A 19,578-nucleotide genomic window follows, 5' to 3' on the forward strand; every position below is an offset into this window, starting at 1 on the left:
ACCCATATTTCTTCTACTGTAGGTCTTTCATGGCTCCTTGTGGCACTTTTCTGATTCACTTGAACATATGGTCCCTTAGTTTCTTTCCCATTCCTTTGAATGCCAAAGTATAGGATTCCTTACCATTAGGAGCTGAATACAGATCACTAGGTGAATGAATCTTTCCTGTCTGTAGCTTTAGAACCTGAACATAGCTCATTTATTCATTGAGCAGCTTCACTGTGACTAATATTAACAACTATGTGATTATTTGCTTGTATTATCTTATTGCTCTACTTTTTATGAAAATACTGTGAATTGTATTACTGAAAACAGTTATAATGATGCTAAAATGTGTCTAAGGGAAAAATGGCCAAACAATATATAGATAGTTATGGCAGTGAAGTACAGTATTTCTTTTTAGTTTGTGCAGCTGCTGTGTAGAAGAGATAATGTAACTGCCTTGCCCTTTTGATGTACTCCTTCTATCTTTCAAGTGTGTATTACTAACCTGGTTCTGACTGTTAGACCACAGGGACACTGCAAATCAAACCAGCCTCTTGTCAGCCAATGACGAGAGCTAGCTGAGTGGCAAAATACTTCTATCTTCTGCAGTCCATTGAAATTCACAGAAAGGGCTGCTGTTTGCATTGATTTCCTTTGTAGAGCTCATTAGGGTGTGACATTATTTGTCTTGTGGTGAGAGAGAGATTAGGACAGTGCACAGAAATTACCCCAGGGGAATGAACAAGTGAAGTCTTTAGAGGAATGCACAGAACACCTGTTTGTCTTCCAAATGATACTTTAAGAAAATCCCGTACGAAAGTGTCTGCTTCCTTCAGGAACAGAAACATAAGACAGTTGTTTTTTCCCTATGTGTTTCAAACTTTTCAGTTCTGTAATTCTTTAAAATATAATGTGCCGAAGTCATCTTATTTAATAACACTTTCTGCATGCCATGGTCTGTGTAGAAAGCCTACATTTTGAGGAATCTCAACCTTTTGATATTATAGGAATTTGAAATTTATAACAAAAATAAGATTAGTAATAATCAAATTTGCCAGCAGGTTAGAGTAAATTTCAGAGAAAATCATGGCAGTATGGTACAAATTCCACAGTTTGTTATGCAGTTCCCCACTGGAACATGGTACAAGTAATAGGCTAATATTATAAAAATGTATTCTCCTGTTTTTTGTTTGTGATGTTTGTGTCTGGCCATAGACACTGAGGTAGTGAGGTACCACTACACAGAAAGTAACACGCTCGAGTAGACTCTATCCTTTTTCTTACTGCAGAGCATGAAATTTGTAACACTTTAGTAATGGGAACCCTATCAGGAAAAAATAATTTAAAAAATCAGCCCATTCATTTCTAAAACACCAGCAAAAAGTATTACCTGGTCTATGAAAAAGTTAAAATGGCAGTCCTGGGGATTAGTACAGTATCAATACTACAATGTTACTTTGTTTTAGGCCTAGCTAAGCCGGTAGCCTTATGAACAGGAGGGGAAGAGGAATATCTACCTAAAGATTATAGAAGTGCAGTTGAGTAAATGTCAGTGAAAGTGGTAATCATCTCAATCTCAGGATTATCTTTTTAAAGAAAGTGGGGGCATCATTTCACATGGAATGCCTGTGGTTAGGGAATTCTTGTCTATTTAAGTTTGTCTTGTTAAAAATATTTGTCCTAATGAAGTGTTGTGTGGGCCAAAATTTTGACAAATGTTAAAAATAATTTTGGAGCAGAGAGAGTGTTACCAAGCAGGTAACCTTAACATTTGTTCTGCTTTTATTCTGGAGGTTATGTGTTAAATATCTGAGGGGAATAATATACTCTAGTTCCAAGAAAACCTTGAGTTGATGAGTTCACAACCTCTTGTGTAGAGAAAATGGAATGACTCCAATCTGTGACAAAATTCAGTGCCAAACAGTTTTTAAAAGTACATGCATTTAAAAACTAACTTCATGTATATGCTTTTCTAATTGGAAATTTAGTTTGCAAAGACATGTTATAAAAAAACTGTCCTTACTACAGTCCCTATCTTTGGCTTACATCATGGATTGTGGGTCTTGATATTCAGAATTATCTTCTGTGGTAGACAATACAAAATTATTTTAAAAATTGTCCTTCTGAAAAGGCATATTACACTTAAACAATAATAATTACAGTTGAAATCATTTGATGTTGAAAGATTATAGTTAATGAAATATTTCAAAGGGATGGAGTTTGTTGTTTCTGCAGATAATTCCATCTTGTATGTGAGTTTTCATAAGGTTTCATTGCATCACAAAATAACATAATGACATTTTATTTGTATATAATTCATATTTTTTTAATACCTGTTTTCTGTCAAAATATTTATAATATTTGTGAAAGAGAAGACAGTACTGTATATGAAATATACTACAGATTTGCTACTGATTATGTATATCTAGGGATTTAAATTGTATGTACTTTATAGCAATGTTTTATAATGTTAATAACATAGCCATTACATAATCTTATTGTTGTGATATGAATTCGAAACGCTACCTCCAAAACCAGATGTGAAGTATATAAATATGTTTTATATATTATTAACAGGTTTTCACCTTGTCTCCCACTTAGGTACCCTGAGGGACTTGCACTTTATCTAAAGTGATATAAGGGCATACTTATCTGGTCTCTTCCTGTTTCTCAAGGAAACATCTAATTTTCACAGTTGGCTCCAAAGAAGTAGGTACCCCACATTTATCAATATATTTTCATTTATACTTATTTTCTCAAACAATTATTTTTCTTAACTTTACTTATGTGAGCCATAAAGTAGAAATCAAGCATGAGTTTCCACCTTGCCAGCAGCCATTACACCCTGCAACTCACAACTGGCGACCCACTGAAGCTAAGCAGGTGTAAGTCTGGTCAGTACCTGGATGGAGGGACCTCCTGGGAAAAACTAAGGTTGCTGCTGGAAGAGGTGTTATTGGGGCCACCAGGGGGTGCTCACCGTGCTGTCTGTGTGGTTCCTAATGCCCCAGTATAGTGATGGAAGTAAACAGAAATTTTACATGACATAAAAATTAAAACGTCATGATTGCGTAAGTATTCAAATTAAGAAGTAGTTCACTGACCACCGTAATTGTGGTTTTCATGATTTCCTAATAAAAATACTTGTCTCTCTGAAGTTCCTTTGTCAGGTAGTGATTTTCAATCAAAGACATAAAGACTAAGGAGTGAGCCTGGCCAGTACCTGGATGGGAGACCTCCTGGGAAAGCTGGAGTGCTGCTGGAACAAGTGTTAGTGGGACCAGTATGGGGTGTTAATCCTGCAGTCTGTGTGGGTCATAATGCCCTCACTATAGTGAGTTACATAAAGGCACGATCCTTTGGATGAGACATAAAAACTGAGTTTTGACTCTCTCTGGTCATTTAAAATCCCAAGGTGTTTCTTGAGGAGAGTATTGGTGTTACCCCACCAATCATGGCCTTCTAATAATCCCCACTATTAATTGGCTTCGTCACTCTGCTGTCCTCCCCAGCTGATGTTTGGGGAGCGTACTGGTGCACTTTGCCTACCATTGCATCATTCAGGTGGGTCTACACATTACAGTACCTGTAAAGTGCATTGAGTGGGGTGTGCAGAAAAGCAAGTAAGGAATTATTAGTAGTAATAGCAGTAGTAAGAATAAGAAAATGAATGTATTTGAGTGGACCACTCAAAGTCCTGAATTGAACTCTATTGAGAATCTGTGGAAAGAGATCCTCAAGCAACCTGAGAGAGTTTGAGCAAATCTGTCAAGATGAGTGGGCAAAAATTACATCAGGTCCGTTTGCAAAATTAGTAGAAACTTACCCAAATAGAAGTGCGGCTTTATTTGTTGTCAAAGGTGCTTTCGCCAAAGCACCATTGAGTTCACAGGTCTGAATACTTATACAAGCAGGATATTTGTTTATTTTTACTGAATTTTACTGTGTGTTATCTTACCCTTTATAGAATTCAGTTTAAACATTTCTGGTTACAAGACACTCCATATAACTGCTTCTGCAGGTTCCAGTATTCTCTAGTGTCCAATTGCAGTGAAAATATTCAGTAATAACTAGTACTGGTATTGCTATAATATAGAAATGCTATTAAATAGATGAAGTAATAAAACAATGTATTCAAATAACGTCTGCACAGGGGTTTTAGTCTTTGCTGTGCTGTTACCAAAGCAGATTGGTCAGTAGTGTTATTTTATATCTCAGTGAAATGTATGTATTTATCAAAATCTTGTCTCCAACTCAGTTTTAGAAACATTTCTTTTGAGTCTCTTCCTGTCTGTAGCTTTAGAACCTGAACATAGCTCATTTATTCATTGAGCAGCTTCACTGTGACTAATATTAACAACTATGTGATTATTTGCTTGTATTATCTTATTGCTCTACTTATTGCTCTACTCCACAAAAACAGATCATATTGACTTCATTTATGCTCACTGCATCTACTGTACTTTGCTGGTGTCCACTTCCCAAAATGCTTATACAGGTAGTTTTAAAAATCATTTTTGCAACAGTAAATCAAAAACCGTTTCAGAAACGCAGATGAAATAAATTCCAATGATTATTTAGTAGCATTTTCTTCCTACAGTACTAACATGTTTTCATCATAAACGTAGAGTGCTTATACAGCAAATAACCAATGCACAGTGCTTCTGTGAGTCATGAAGACAACGAGGCATGTAAATTCACGTAACACAATACAAACATTTAGAAGCTGTTGACTCATTGTGCCTAGTAAAAGGTCGTATTATTTATTCAGCAGGTTACGCCACAAAAAAGTATAACAAGCAGTGTTTTGAGTTCATTTTTATGTTCAGGGTTGAATGAGCTGTTCTAACAGTAGTTAAAACAATTTTGTATGCATTTCCTAGTGAATATCACACATAGGTAAAGGTTTCTTATGATGGGTATGATCAACCTTTGGTAGTGAAACCTTTATTAGGCAAATTGTCAGAAAAGGTTCTACAGTAATTTAGAAATTGAAGGAATTAAAGTCAACACACTAGTTTTAAACTGCTGTTTAAACCAATTTCAGTATTGATGGAACGGAAGTGGAAACAGTCACCAGCTTTAGGTTTTTTGGAATTTACATCTCTAAAGATCTAACCTGGACTGTGAACACTGACTCTATCATGAAGCAGCATGGCTTCAGCAGCATGGCTCAGCAGCACCTTTATTTCCTGAGGTGCCTCAAGCAATGGGGGATGCCAGTACCTGTGTTGGTGAACTTCTATCGCTGCACCATCGAGAGCATTCTCACCAACGGGATCACCGTCTGGTACGGCAGCACCTCTTCTCGAGAGAGAAAGGCACTGCAGAGAATGGTCAACATGGCCCAGAAGATCATCGGCTGTGGTCTCACCGAGATTAAACAGCTCTATGAGGACCGCTGCCATGGTAGAATTCTGGCCATCACAGAGGACAGTCACCACCCCGGGCATGAGCTCTTCACCCCACTGCCCTCAGGCAAGAGATATAAGAACATACGGACACTTACCACTAGATTCTTCAATAGCTTCTATCCACAAGCAGTGAGATTGGCGAACGCATTTAGCCATCCCCCTCGGACCACACCTACACCATAACCATCTACATCATTATAATTTCTTATTTATTGCACATCTCCAGTCATTGTTTACACGTCTGTATTGTTTACATTCAAACTGTCTACATGTTTTCTTGTACATTGTCTACTGTTTGTTTGTATATTGTCTTGATGCACTGTTTGCACTTTGTGTTTTTACACTTGTTTTACAATCGAGAGACTTTCTGTAAGTAAGAATTCCATTGTACCAGTACATGTACTGGTTACATATGGCAATAAAGTTCAAAGTCAAGTTCAGTTTTGCTGTTTTGCAGGTGTAAGCATCATTCATTTCTTAAAAAATCTTATGAAATGCTTTTATGGGAGCTTTTCAACTCAGTAAGTCATTTATAAAGCTGAGGTACAAAATGTGAATGGTAATTTTGAGTGAGTTAAAACATGCACCCTCCCCTTGCATATCATTCAAGCAATTAACAAGAAATGATGTGCATAATTGAACTGCATGTCATTTAGTGCCCTCTGTCTCACTCTGCAGTAGAAAACTAACGACACCAGAGACCTAATGAAAAAAGAGAGGAGTAGCACTGAAAATAAAATGATTCCCTCATAAAGACATAGAATTTATTCAGCCAGGGAGCTATGGGAGTTTGTAGTGAAGAGAGAGAGACCATGATTTTCATTTTAACACACTCACAATTTGTGAGATCTTATTATTACTCCGTTTTCTGCAAGTCTGTGGCACAATAAGGGGGCGGTTAGTCTGCGTAGGAGGTAAGAAAACGTGTTCGTTAGGACTGTAGGTATCTGTTACAGAACCAGTATAAGAGATCACAGAAAGTGGATACACTTTCATCAAGATAAGTTGAAAATAGCCCATACATGATCAGGGATTCATGACAAGGACATGTAATGGCAGAGCTGAAATACCCTAAATCTCTGTAGATTGAGGTGAAAGTGGATCAGTGGGCAATAATACCTGGTTGTCTGTGAAATGTTGGACTTGTGGTATTCAGCCTGTGTGTACCAAAGGTCAGCTGTCTGCACAAACAATCTGTGTGTCTGTATCAGGGGTCAATAATGTATAGTACGTGTACCACAATGGGCACACAAAGATATTTTTTACAGCACATGCAATCAAAGTCTATTAAGCCAATAAGGAATTAAGTTAAAATAAATGATAAAAACTACACTTGACTATTCTGTAATTGTCTACAACATGGTATCCAGTGATAATTATCCAGCTCAGGAAAAAAACAAACAAGCATTTGCTTGGTTTATTTACTGCGTTATTTTAAGCTTTGCTTGCCTATTGTTTTCACAGGAAAGCTTGCAATCCAAGCCACTGACAACATTTTTCACACTTACTGTAAGTGTAAAGTCAAACAAACATTTTGTTCATTGGCTAAGCCTTAAGTTTAGGCATGCTTTGTGGACTGTCTTGATGCAATCAAGATCTTTTTGTCAGAAGAAGGTCAAAAACACCCCGAACTGCACAGTGCAAAATTGGTTGAAGTTTGACTATTTGAAGGAAATGGCATTTTCACTGCACTCTGTCCTGTGGCTGGATCAACATAACTCTACAAACAGGTATTTTCACACGTGAACACGCAGGTTTTCCGTTCTGCCAGTAACAGTAAGTGTCAGTAAGGGAAAGCAATGGCAAGGATTACATGGTAAAATGTTCATACTAACTCAGCTAAGCAGGTGTGAGCCTGGTCAGGACCTGAAAATTAAGGTTATCCTTCATATTATTTAGTTTTACTTTTATGGGTTTCACTGCTAAACAAGAAAGCACTTTAGATACTGTAGCACTTCTCAGATCAGTGGCCACTGTGTCTGTTGCAGGGCTGAGAAAGGCTTACTTACTTTTCAGCAGCCATATCACTCTCACAACTGGCAACCCTCTGAAGCTCAGCCGGTGTGAGCCTGGTCAGTACCTGGATGGAGACCTCCTGGGAAAAAATGTGGGTTGTTGCTGGAAGAGGTATTAGTAGGGCCAGCAGGGGGCTCTCACCCAGGGACACTATACTGTACAAAGGCGCCGTCCTTCAGATGAGACATAAAATCGAGGTCCTGACTCTCTGTGGTCATTAAAAATCCCAAGGTGTTTCTCGAAAATTGTAGGGGTATAACCCTAGCATCCTGGCCAAATTTCCCATTGGTCTTTATCAATCATTGCCTCCTAATAATTCCCATCTCTGAATTGACTTCATCACTCTGCCCTATATACGTGTTAGCAATTATTATTAAGTGCATGAGCTTACTCTTGGCAAACTCCTTCTGAAAGGTTGCCAACCCCTGGTCTATAAATTTATGTATTTATTTTCACTCTTTGTTGAATGGGATGTCCATTCAAAACATTCAATTCAACAGTGGCCATCTCAATGACAATGTTTTCATAATAATTCTAAAAACTGTACCCAGAGGACAATGAGTAAGTATTGCTAAACTGTGATGTAGTGAGGATGGAAGAGGTCCTAATTGCCTTTAAGTGTTGTAAAATAAACACAGAATTTGGAACACTTATATCACAAGCTGTAGGCGTAACCAGCTAACATGTCAATGGTAGATTATTTCTGTTTAATTTTGCTGCTGTGACACACTTGCACTCCAGCAAAACCAATTAATAAGACCAGGCATTCTTCAGTGCTGTATTTCCCAGCCTTTAGACCAATTTTGCTATCTCATACTGTGTTGTCCGTAAGACTAGACGATTCCTCCTGAAATATCAACCATTCTTCCAATAAAGAATATTCTACTATTACTTTCTGACACAAAAGAAATACAAAGTTAATTTCGTTTTGAAATGAGTGGTATTTTGCTCCCTGGGGATGTTATGTTTGAAATGTTCCCACTGTCTGCGGTTATACAGCAGTCTGTTCTGTGGTATGTATAGGCACAGGCTGGTTTCTGCTTTCACCTTCACTAAAATTTTATTAATAATTTTTAGTAGATTGTGATGATTGTTTGTGTCTGACACTACAGTGCTATAGTATGAAGTACTTAATAGAAAAAAAAAGAAAATCATTGACCAATTAGAAATAAGATAAAATATAAAATGTAGTTTCTAGTTGCTACTATGAGCAGATTATAAGAAATCTTACCTGTGTTCATAAATGAGTAGCATTTAGTAAATGAGCAGCACTGAAAATCTGAAAACTGGAGATGTGATTTCAAGAAATATGCTGCCGTGAGCACTTTGAACAATATACTGTACTGTATATCCTCACTGTCATGACATATTTTTCTAGTCAGGATGTAGGATGTTTCAGTTATGTTAAAAATAGGAAAATAGGCTAATACTCTTTAATAATGGTCTATATATTTTCTGTACCAGGGCCTTTACACACATAACTATGCAGTATCTCTCTCCAGCCAGTGAGAAAATGTTAAAAACACTGACCTCCAAGCAGCCTACTTTGACATTGGGAGAAAAGGAAACAACAGATAAGAAATCAGAACAGCCTTTCTCTCAGGTATTCCCCTACTGCAGATACAGGATTCCTGCCTCATTCTGCTGGTATGGAATGTGACCCGACTGTCAAATCATTATCATGTGCCAGGCTTTCTATTAATTCAGCCACAGCACAACAGGCAGCCTGACATTATCCGGTTTTGAGATGCTGTTGCACGTGTCCTGCATCTTAATTGACATTCACTTTGGGTCTCAGGGTTTCCAAGGAGGTTAGTATTTTACCATTTACTTAAGCTGTGACCTTGTGCTCTGTAAGATGAAGCCACTAATGAGTTTACCTTGCAACACAGCACAAACAACTCCTCAGAGTGTTTCTACCCTAATCCCAGAGAAGAAACAATAGAGCTGGATTATCGTTTTCTTGTGATGTCTCATAAAAAAAGATGGAAGGACTTTGTTTTACTTAAGAAAACCGTATCTTCAGCATAATTATATCATGCTTAATTTTTCATATCTGCGTAAGATTGGGCAAGGTGCTGTTAGAAAGATACTTTAGTGCTACTAGATTTTAAAGCAATACACATGTTTTTTTCTGAGATGGGCATTTGTGTCCTAAAAGCAAATTAAGTGGACATCACTGGAGTCTGGGATTTTTCATGCATTTTGTTTTAGTTGCCCACAATTTGATCACACTATTAGGACTTCAGTTGAAATGTCAGTTTGCCTTTGTATGTAAGCAATGAAAGCAAGGATTAAGCAATCACACATTACATTATATTTACCAGTCAGTGAATTGATTATCCTAGTACAAAATATTTGTGTCCTATTAATGAACAATATTCTAAATGGCAACGACATATGTCAATGTGAATATGATAAAGTGTATTAACATGAGAGCAATGTTTAAACACAGCAGTTACATGTAAAAATTATTCCTTATCATTAGGAGGTACAGTTGGCCAATAACTGGAGCATTGATTTCTCAGTGGCTGGATCTGTATCATTAGAGTAGCCTGAGGAGTATCCTGAGATTAAGTATTGACTTTTACATCAATTAGGCCATTCTGATGCCTCCACTTGAATTTCTCAAGGCCTTATTTATGATCAACTTAGTAGATGTAATCCCATTTTAGAGTGCATGTAATGTATTTGATCATAGTTTAAGTATTGTCAAATGCTACAGTGCCACCACGTTCAAATCTTTATCTTCCTTTGTCAATGGACAGTTCAGTCAATTGTTCTGATCATTTGGGAAAAAATAATAATAAATAATAAATGCAGTACTTTTTTTCTCTCTGGAGTGTTTGAATCTCTAAAGTAAGTCACATTTGTGATAATAAATTTGAAACTTTTTTATTATTAGAAAATAATGCCCTTCAAAAAAGTTAAGGAACGCAGCTGTGAAATTAAGTGTTATGAGTAATAAATTATTTAAAACTGGGATAATTAGTGAAAGGTTTGCTTTCACTCTTCTGTTGTGTATTTTGAAAAACATTTTTCTACTATCTGTACTAGCAAGCATTCTTGGTACTTTGCTGAAAAGGATATCCTGTCGTGTCCGATTCCCATTACTGAAGGGATTAGTATAATCAGTTTAATACTCAGGGGTCCATTGCTATGACACTGGTACAAATTACCTACATAAGTGATTTAGTATATGATTTTCAGTATGTGATTCTGGTATAGTTAGCTTTTCCAATATCTAAATAGGGTGAAAATATAAATAAAATGTTCACAATACATTGCAAAAAGGAAGCAATGTATTATCATACAGAAAAACAATAAACACATATAAACAGAAATAAATAATACTATAATATATGTACTGTATATATAGTATATTGTAAAGGAACAAGTAATAGGTTTATTCCATGCTGAAAAAAAGAAGAAAGAGAACACAACATTTCGGCCGTGGAGCCTTCTTCAGGTGTGGAGAAGGCTCCACGGCCGAAACGTTGTGTTCTCTTTCTTCTTTTTTTCAGCATGGAATAAACCTATTACTTGTTCCTTTGCAGTCTACGCATGCTGACGCAGCTACCCACCTATAGTATATTGTATATGTACTGTAAGGTATAGTGTATATACGGTACAAGGAATAGTGATGGGCAAACTGATGAAATGCCAAGGAGGTACTTGCTGTTTCTAATCAGATCTTCCTCTCCTCTTCAATAGTTGGGTAGGTGCTTCCAGAATACCATTTTTGATGTGAGGAATTGCCTTCTTTTTAAGTGTTGAATTGGTCTACTCTTAATTTCTATTGGAGACCCCCAAATTTTGTTTGTGCTTGATTTGCTGTAGTTTCACTGAGTCGCTTGTCACAGTTCTTTTGATGATTGAGTTATCCAAATATAATTTTCAGTCTGAGGCATCCAGTTTGTTTCACTATAATTGAAATTCTTTTTCAGGGATTCTTAAATTTATTATCATTTTCCAGGTTAGCAACATATGTTCTTTTGTCCACTTTCTGTATGTAAGGACGATTAAAAACATACTACACAATACTCTGAAATCAGGACTGAATTCAGTACATTCAAGAATTTTGATGGACATTTTATTATTTTCCTAGGAAGTCCAGAAATGTACAGTAGATGAGGACACCCTAGAGTTGGTCATGACTGTGATGAAAAAAGAGCAAAAAATATAATACAACAGAAAGGTATGGATTGGATAATGAGTCTTATTTAAAACAATACTTAAAACCCTATACCGTACATATAGCATAATGAATGTATACATTGTGAACGTAATCATAATAGAATTTTATTATCATTTTAACCCCGCTGGAGCACAGTGGAGCAAGCTAGTGTTACCATGGCAGCTGGCCACGCCTCAGTTGGTTGCCATGGTTACACAATCACACAGGAAGTTTGTTCCACCTATGTCTATACCCTGCCTTGTGCGGAACAGGATACTTAAGGTTTGCTCTCACAGTGCTCTGGGCTCTTCTATAGAGTTTTGATCTGAGTTATTTCAAAGTCTCTTGCTTTTGATGTCGCTTTGGACTCTCGATCTAGCTTCATTCCAACCCCTGATTTGGATTCTGGATTGTGTTCTGCTTGGCATTCAGTTCAAAGACATTCAATAGCAGTATGCATCAGCATGATTAAGGTCACCACAAGTTGGGGATGGCTCTAAAAGAATCTACAACATTCTGAATGTAGTGCTTTCTACTATTAGTATCCATTATTTTAAAAAAAAATCTTATAAAATAGAGCCAACCCTGTTAGGAAGGAGATACATGTGTATATTGGCACCATGGACTGTGAGTCAAGAGTTTTGGGAGAAAACCAGAGATAACAGATGGAGATCTCCAATGCCATCTGCCATCTTTCAGGATGTGCCAGAAACTACCATTCAGCATCACCTGCATGAATGTGGGATTCATAGCTGTGTTGAAAGAAGCCTCTTGTAAGGGTGAATCAAAAAGACGTGACTCAGATGTGTAAATGTACATCTGAATGGCAACTGGGAACCGCACCTTATGGTCGACAGAAATCAAAATTGAGCTTTTTGGACATGTTCATCAATGTTATGTTTGACGTAAAAAAGGTAGAGCTCATACTCATGTCCACTGTGAGAAAAGATGGGTGGTTTATTATATTGTGGTTGTTTTGCATCTAGGGGTCCTGAAGGTCCCTTCACAGCCGAAACGTTGTGTTTTCTCTCTTCTCTTTTCAGCGTGGAGTAAACCTTGTTATATAACCAAGTAATATTACTTGTTCCTTTGCAGACTACGCATGCCGACGCAGTTACCCACCTGAACTGCACATATCTTACCAGTCAATATAATTAAACATTTGAAGTTGGGCAAATAATGATTATTATTCCTGAAAAGATGTATTTCTGTGAATAGTAAATAGAAGTAAAAATTTGACATTCTTCTTGGTTTATAATTTTTTTTTTGGTCCAGTCTAAACACCAGTGAAACCACCTCAAAAGCTTGAAGGTCAGACTTGTGATTGATTGGCTGTTAGTAACACCCTCTTCAATAAATGGGCAAAAGCAGTACTGATACATTCGTGTGCTTAGGGCAGCAGCTTTGATGGGTGGAATCTAATCAGCACATAAAGCTTGTGTGATCATCATAAAGCATTGTTACAGGTTTCTAATTACACTACAGCAATCTCAACAGCAATAGACACTTTCCAAAATACTATTAAAGCATCATTAATGCATGACAGTTCATGCAGTTTTGCAAGGACATCCGTGCAGTGCTTACCTGAGGAGCTTACAATGAATGTTAAAGGCTTAATTAATATGCAGTCATTTCATTGATTTTGCAGCATGTTTGTGTAGAGCACTACTGCAGTTCTGAGGAAAAAATAATATTCAGGAGGACCTTAAAGTCTTACAGATACAACCACCCAAAACAAATATGGTCATATTAAGTGTTAATTTTCTCATTTATTTTCATATTCTATGTTATTAGGTGACTTTTTGCTCTTGCAGGAGCTCTGTTTTGAACTATCATTAACTTTGGTATGCTGATTTTACAAATGCCAGCTCACCCAGCTGCAGTGCAGTGTTTGGGCGTCTCCTGTCTTCAGGGCTACAGCCTGTCTGAGGTGAGCTTTTGGGGTTGGAGCTGGCGGTATCATATCAATATTTGGGCAAAAGGCATTTCAGTAGCTCTAGCCCCTTGTTTTAGCCTAAATACATACTGCTGTAAGGACTTTATAGAGTGGCAGAACTAATCTTTTCAGCAAAAAAAACAGATCAAGTAACGGCAAATGTTTGCAACACAAACCTGATCTGGAACATTCATTCTAGGCCAAGCGCCATGACAGAGCAGGAGACAAGAATGCCCAAAATGATTGAAATACAGTATGCGACAAAGCCTCGGCCCCTGCCCTGAACTGTGTTAGCATGAATTACTTTGATGAGTTGACAGAACCTGAGAGCTGGCCTGAAGCCTCCAGTAATTGTATTCTACTCAAAATCGTCTCTCTGCGCAGGAGTGTATGATCAGCAATTAACTCGGACTCTTAGTGGGGGAAAAGAAATGTCAGAGACCCAGGCAGGGTGTTACACCATTCAGATTTCCACTCCAGATCTTTTGTAAGGGGGCTGCATTGAATGGCAGAAATGTTTTTATACTGTACATATTGTATGTGTTTCTCAGCAGCTCTATCATTAGATAAGACACCTGATGGTGATTTTCTCCCTCTGGATTACAGGCTGTAAGTCTACGTAAGTAATAGTAATACTAATATTACTTCCATACATTTACATAGCGATTTTCTGGACACTCCACTCAAAGCCCATTACAGATAATGGGAACTCCCCAATGTGTAGCCCCCACCTGGATGATGCTATGGCGGCAATAGTGCGCAGTACGCTCACCACACACCAGCTGACAGTGGGGAGGACAGCAGAGTAATGAAGCCAATTCAGAGATGGGGATTACAAGTAGACCATGATCGGTACATCTCATACAAAGGATGGTGCCGTTTTACAATATGGTGTCCCTGTTACTATACTGGGGTATTAGGACCCACACAGACCCACACAGGTGAGAGTCCCCTGCTGGCCCCACTAACACCTCCTCCAGCAGCAACCTTAGGTTTTCCCAGGAGGTCTCCATCCAGGTACTGACCAGGCTCATACCTGCTGAGCTTCAGTGGGTTGCAGGGTGATATGGCTGCTGACAAGAAAGTAAGCCTTTCTCAGCCCTGCAGTGGACACAGTGGACACTGATCTAAGAAGTGTTGTCTAAAGTGCCTTCTTGCTTAGCAATAAAACCCATTAAAGTAAAATTAAATAATATGAAGAATAGCCTTAATTTTATCCTTCCATTTCACGGTACTCTCCTTATTCTTTCTCACAGAAATCAATATTGAAGAAGTCTAATTATGCATCACTTTTTTGCAATCTGGTTCTATTAAAGGACACCCTAGTTCAGATCCAAACCTAACCAGAGACACAGGAAATTAATTTGAAATTAATTAAAGTCAATACACAGTTCCTACTGGATTATCTTGACAAAAGTTGCTCTTATTTAGTAAATTACGTGACTTTCAGAGATACTTCAGATTGGTATTGTATGGGTAGTAATACACCAGCTGTTTCGCTCATATGGACACCAGAATGGGGATTCCTAACAGGGCAGTTAGTATAGTTGGTACAGCTGTCTTCTGGGCTGGCTGTGGTCAGAGTTGGGGTGGGCTTCCTCATCTTACTGAGCTAAGTGACTCCCAGAGCGTGTCAGGAGCCTGTGACTTTATAATGTTGGAGTTTGAAGCTGCTTCAGGTTTCTGTCCCACATATAGGGCAGTTGTTTTTCTGATGTCATTCGTAATTGATAGTTATTGATATAAGTGTCTTATTTAGAAACTAGATATTCAATTTTATACATATGGAGTATATAGATGGGCAGCACAGTGGTTTGTCAGTTAGTTCTGCTGCCTCACTGCTCCTGGGTCCTGGATTTGACACTGGACTGGAGCTCCTTAAGTGTGGAGTTTGCATTTCCTCCCCATGTGCCTGTGGATTTTTTCCCAATTCTCTCATTTCGTCCTATCTTCCGAAGACATACTGTACTGGCTGGGTTAATTGCTTTCTCACAATTGTCCCTTCATGTTTTTGTATTTGCATGTGTGATGAACAGGCGCTTTGTCCCAGATGTAGCCTTGTCTTGATCCCTGTTCTACCAGGATAGGTTTTCTTCAGCTCCTTTCAGGAAGTGTGTAGATTAAATTAACATCACTTAAAGCCAAAACAGACACATCCAGAATCTTTTAAAATCTGCATGCTTCTAGAAGTATATTCTTATTTCTTGATGATATTAATCATTACTTTTTTGAGTTATAAGCTTTTTGCTGTAAACTACCATCCCTTCCACAAATACTACCAATAATGTAAACAGAAAATGCTAATTTTAATTAAGTATGCCTCAAGTAAGAGATTCTATTTCTTTTAATATTACTAGAACTTGATAGGATTACCATATGTAGAAAGGATTGTGCAACGATATCTACCTTTTAAACACATGTACAGTTTCACGCTGTGAACATTTATACTGTATATAGTCACCTCTTGTAACCTGCTATATGTAGACTTTATGTGTATTATGCTTCACTTTTGTGAGGCACTGATATATATAGTTCAAGCACACTTAAAAAGGTCAATTCATATGTGCACTGACAAATTACTGTAATTTGTCATCTGAATGAAAACAGCCTGCTTTGAATGCACATACACCTTGTCTTATTAAAGGCAATGTTAATCTGATCCAGACAAAGTCACTTGAAATAAGAATCAAATTTAGAAGTGTGTGTGGGGGATATACCGTAAATAATCCTGAAAATGAATGAGAAAAAACATACAAAGATGAAAATACACCTGGGTCTGATTACAATGGCCATGTTGTATTTCCAAACACACTGTAGGTTGATAACCTAGACTCACCAGACACAAGGTGATGCATCAGTAGACGTAGGTGATACATTTTAACAAAAGGGACAAAAGTGAACCAAGACCTGCCAGCCTTATATGTAAGATTCTACTAACAAGGATGAGTTAGATTTAAAGTTTGGGTACAGCAACAGTGCTGGAGGTAGTAAACAGGGACTTAGAAACCAGAATGTAAAACATCTAACTAGAACAAAGGAAGAGTTACAAATACTAATTTATTTAGTTGCTAGCAGCTAGTGGATCTCAAGATCTCATTCAGATGCTTCTTGAAAGAAGCTAGTGTATTGGCTTCAACAAAATGGCTGGGTAGCTTGTTCTAGTTTCCCACAACCCAGTGTAGAGGTTTAATGTATTTATCTAGTTAGACTACCCTCAAAGCAGGACTTACCGCATGAAAGATTAATGTAAACCAAATGTATACCCAAATGGGAGTGTTGTGTATTTATGTATAATTACTAGATTTTTTTATTTAATCTGACTGTGCTTTGGGTGCATGGAATGTGAAAGACAAGGCTGACCAATTTTCACACAATTGGCTTCTGTAAATTGAAATTTATCAGCATAATACACTTTTGTATTTCTACCAAGTGAGTACTGTCTCTCCCTGTATACCTATGTATACTCTTTGATGTGCACTTTTGATGTGTCCTTTTGTCATTGAATATACACCTATTTCTTTTTTAGGGACTGCAGATTTCTTTCCATGCCAAAAATTTAAAATGTCCTTCAGACATGTACTGTATATAAGTGGTGCCACCTTGTCATCACTTCCTCTGACTCTGGCACATTTTTCAGCAGGCTGAAATTTTCACATTTTTCAGCATGCAGCGTGTTGACCTGGTACTGACTCCCTTTCAAATTGCACCATGAATTTCAAAAACACTACCCGTAAAACTCTGCAGTACTTAATCCATTTTTGTCAAAGGGCCACTCACCTCTTGCCAGCCTATTTCCTCTTGACAAAATGAGCACAGTGGCACAGTGGTTAGCATTGTCTTTAATATTGTCAGCATTGGAGCCCTGGGTTTAATTCCTGGGGTGCTCTCTGTGTGGGCTTTGAACGTTCTCCCCATGTTCGAATGGGTTTCCCCTGGGTGCTCTGGTGTCTTCCCATAGTCCGAAGGCAATACTGATAGGTTAATTGACTTCCGGAAAAAAGTAGCGCAACTGTGTGTGTGTTTTTGTGTGCCCTACGATGGTCTGGCGTCTTGTCCAGGGTGTATCCTGCTTTGTGCATGTTTCTTCCCAGGATAGGCTCTGACTCTCCTGTGACACTGAAGGGATGAAACATTTAGAAAATGGATGTATATTGGTGTCTGGCTTTATATATACTGTATATACTTAAGGCTTGAATGTCACAGACACAGAAACATTTAAATTAAATTGGAAGAACCAAAAAAATCTAAAATGAAATTACACAGGGAGAGATAATACGAGAGAATAACCAGAGGGAAAACCTAAACACAGGACTAGATGATTAATTTCGGCGACATTCTGTTTGGTAAAATTAGAAGATGATATTTTAAGCAGAAGAGATATGGGATGTAGATATCAGTGAAAGCTAAATTGGGAAAAAAAAGTTTTCAACATCAAGGATCACTACTGTTTTTTTAACATTAGTGTTCATTTCACTGTGTCACAAGCTGATGGTGTTTCTATCTGCCAGTAACGCTGTAGAAACACCTCTGTACAGTCCAAAATATTTAGTCTAATATTCCTAATGTTGATTTTATCACAACTCAGTAGTCTGTAACCGTAGTGCTGCAGAGTCTAAGGCCTGCAGATTTTACAGGCCTTAACAGGGTCAGTTATTAGTGATTTGGAAATCTTGTTTAGTCCCCTTTATTAATAAATAAATTGTTTTGTTTTCTAGTGCAATATATATTTTATTAACTATATGTTGTTATATTCACTGGTAAGGGAGAAGCTGTCTGTCTAAACAGTCCATGTTAGTTTAAGGTCAGAGAGACAGCAATCATAGAAGGTTGCAAGACTGGACTCTATTGCAGCTGGTTTTATCTCTGTTTCTCTACTGCATTCTGTGTCTACTTTAAAGATAGCATCATAAATACCTCACATGAAAAAAAACTAAACAGTAATAAAACAAAAACACCAAACCTCTTTCCTAAAGAAGAGTTTCACAAAAATGGGAATCTGACAAATTGTTTAGGCCTCTTCCGTACTGAAGATCAGAAAAGAAAGGGGAACATACTTTCATAAGGTTAAAATGCTCTTTCAATTAGCATTGAAGCAGGGTAGTCTAGGTCTAAATATAGAGCTTATTAATTCACAAGAACCCTTATATCTTTGTGTCCTTTACCCTACAGTCAGTTTTGTGCATCACCAGTGACACGTCCCAGTTTGGCAGTTCCGCTTGGCAGAGGATTGGGACACGGATATCAGGCAGTTTTCAAGCAGGGAACGAGGTGTGCTTCTGTGCTAAGAGGAAGTCCTTGATCCCCCCCTGGGATTCCTGGCATCTATATCTGACACTACCAAAATAATTTTGACAATGAAATTATTAACATCTCATTATAAAAAAATGGGTTCAGAAACCTTGAGAAACCGCAAGCATTTTCCACTTCTAGGCACTGTTTAATCATGCTGAATAATGAGCTTCAAGCAAATAAAAAGAAGATAGCTAACATGCTTAATGCATGGGGAAACAAAATTATTGCTCTTAGTTGTGGTGCTTGCACTTTTCATACAGAAATGTGCATGCTTAATATGTCAGGATAATGCCATCCAGAATGCACTGTAAGAAAAATAAGACTAAAACATTTTCAGAGGAAAACAAAAAGTCTGCAGACTGCTTTTTTCTCTTTGAAATGCATATCACTTCAGAAAGCTTCAGCTGGAAACCTTAATGCTGTCTGTGGTGTAATGTCGCATGCAATTTTTTCAATAGGATTCTGTTTGATTCTTGTTGAAATGGAGTGAAACCAGCCTCCTGTGATTGTTGCTATGTGGCGGTTTCTGATGTGACAGCTACCCAAGGGCTGACGTCTGCTGAATGCTTTCCTTGTGCTCTGCAAGTCTTCTTTGCATGCAGGTATTTTTTTGCAATAGTGTCGCTAGTTGCAGCTTAAACTCCTTTGCCTGCATCACAATCCCGTACCGGAGTTTCTTGAGCTTACGGAAAACTTATCTCCTTCAAACACATGCATTCATGCACACTACAGCTCCTCTCTGTGCAAACACACCCACA

General features: G+C 37.8%; 1 protein-coding gene across 3 annotated transcripts in view; it reads left to right on the forward strand.

Annotated features, from left to right (window-relative positions):
* Positions 1-19,578, forward strand: part of fars2 (phenylalanyl-tRNA synthetase 2, mitochondrial) — a 186,956-nt gene that overhangs the window by 8,788 nt on the left and 158,590 nt on the right. For 2 of the 3 annotated variants that reach the window (XM_088919724.1, XM_088919725.1), the window contains exon 2: positions 2,587-2,694. The exons of the other annotated variant lie outside the window; for it this stretch is intronic. The gene's annotated coding sequence lies outside the window, so the exon portion shown is untranslated. The remainder of the gene's footprint in view (positions 1-2,586; positions 2,695-19,578) is intronic. 3 annotated transcript variants of the gene reach the window in all.

The sequence above is a fragment of the Atractosteus spatula genome, chromosome 6 (assembly GCF_055471065.1).
Source record: "Atractosteus spatula isolate fAtrSpa1 chromosome 6, fAtrSpa1.hap1, whole genome shotgun sequence".
Taxonomy (NCBI): Eukaryota; Metazoa; Chordata; class Actinopteri; order Semionotiformes; family Lepisosteidae; genus Atractosteus; species Atractosteus spatula.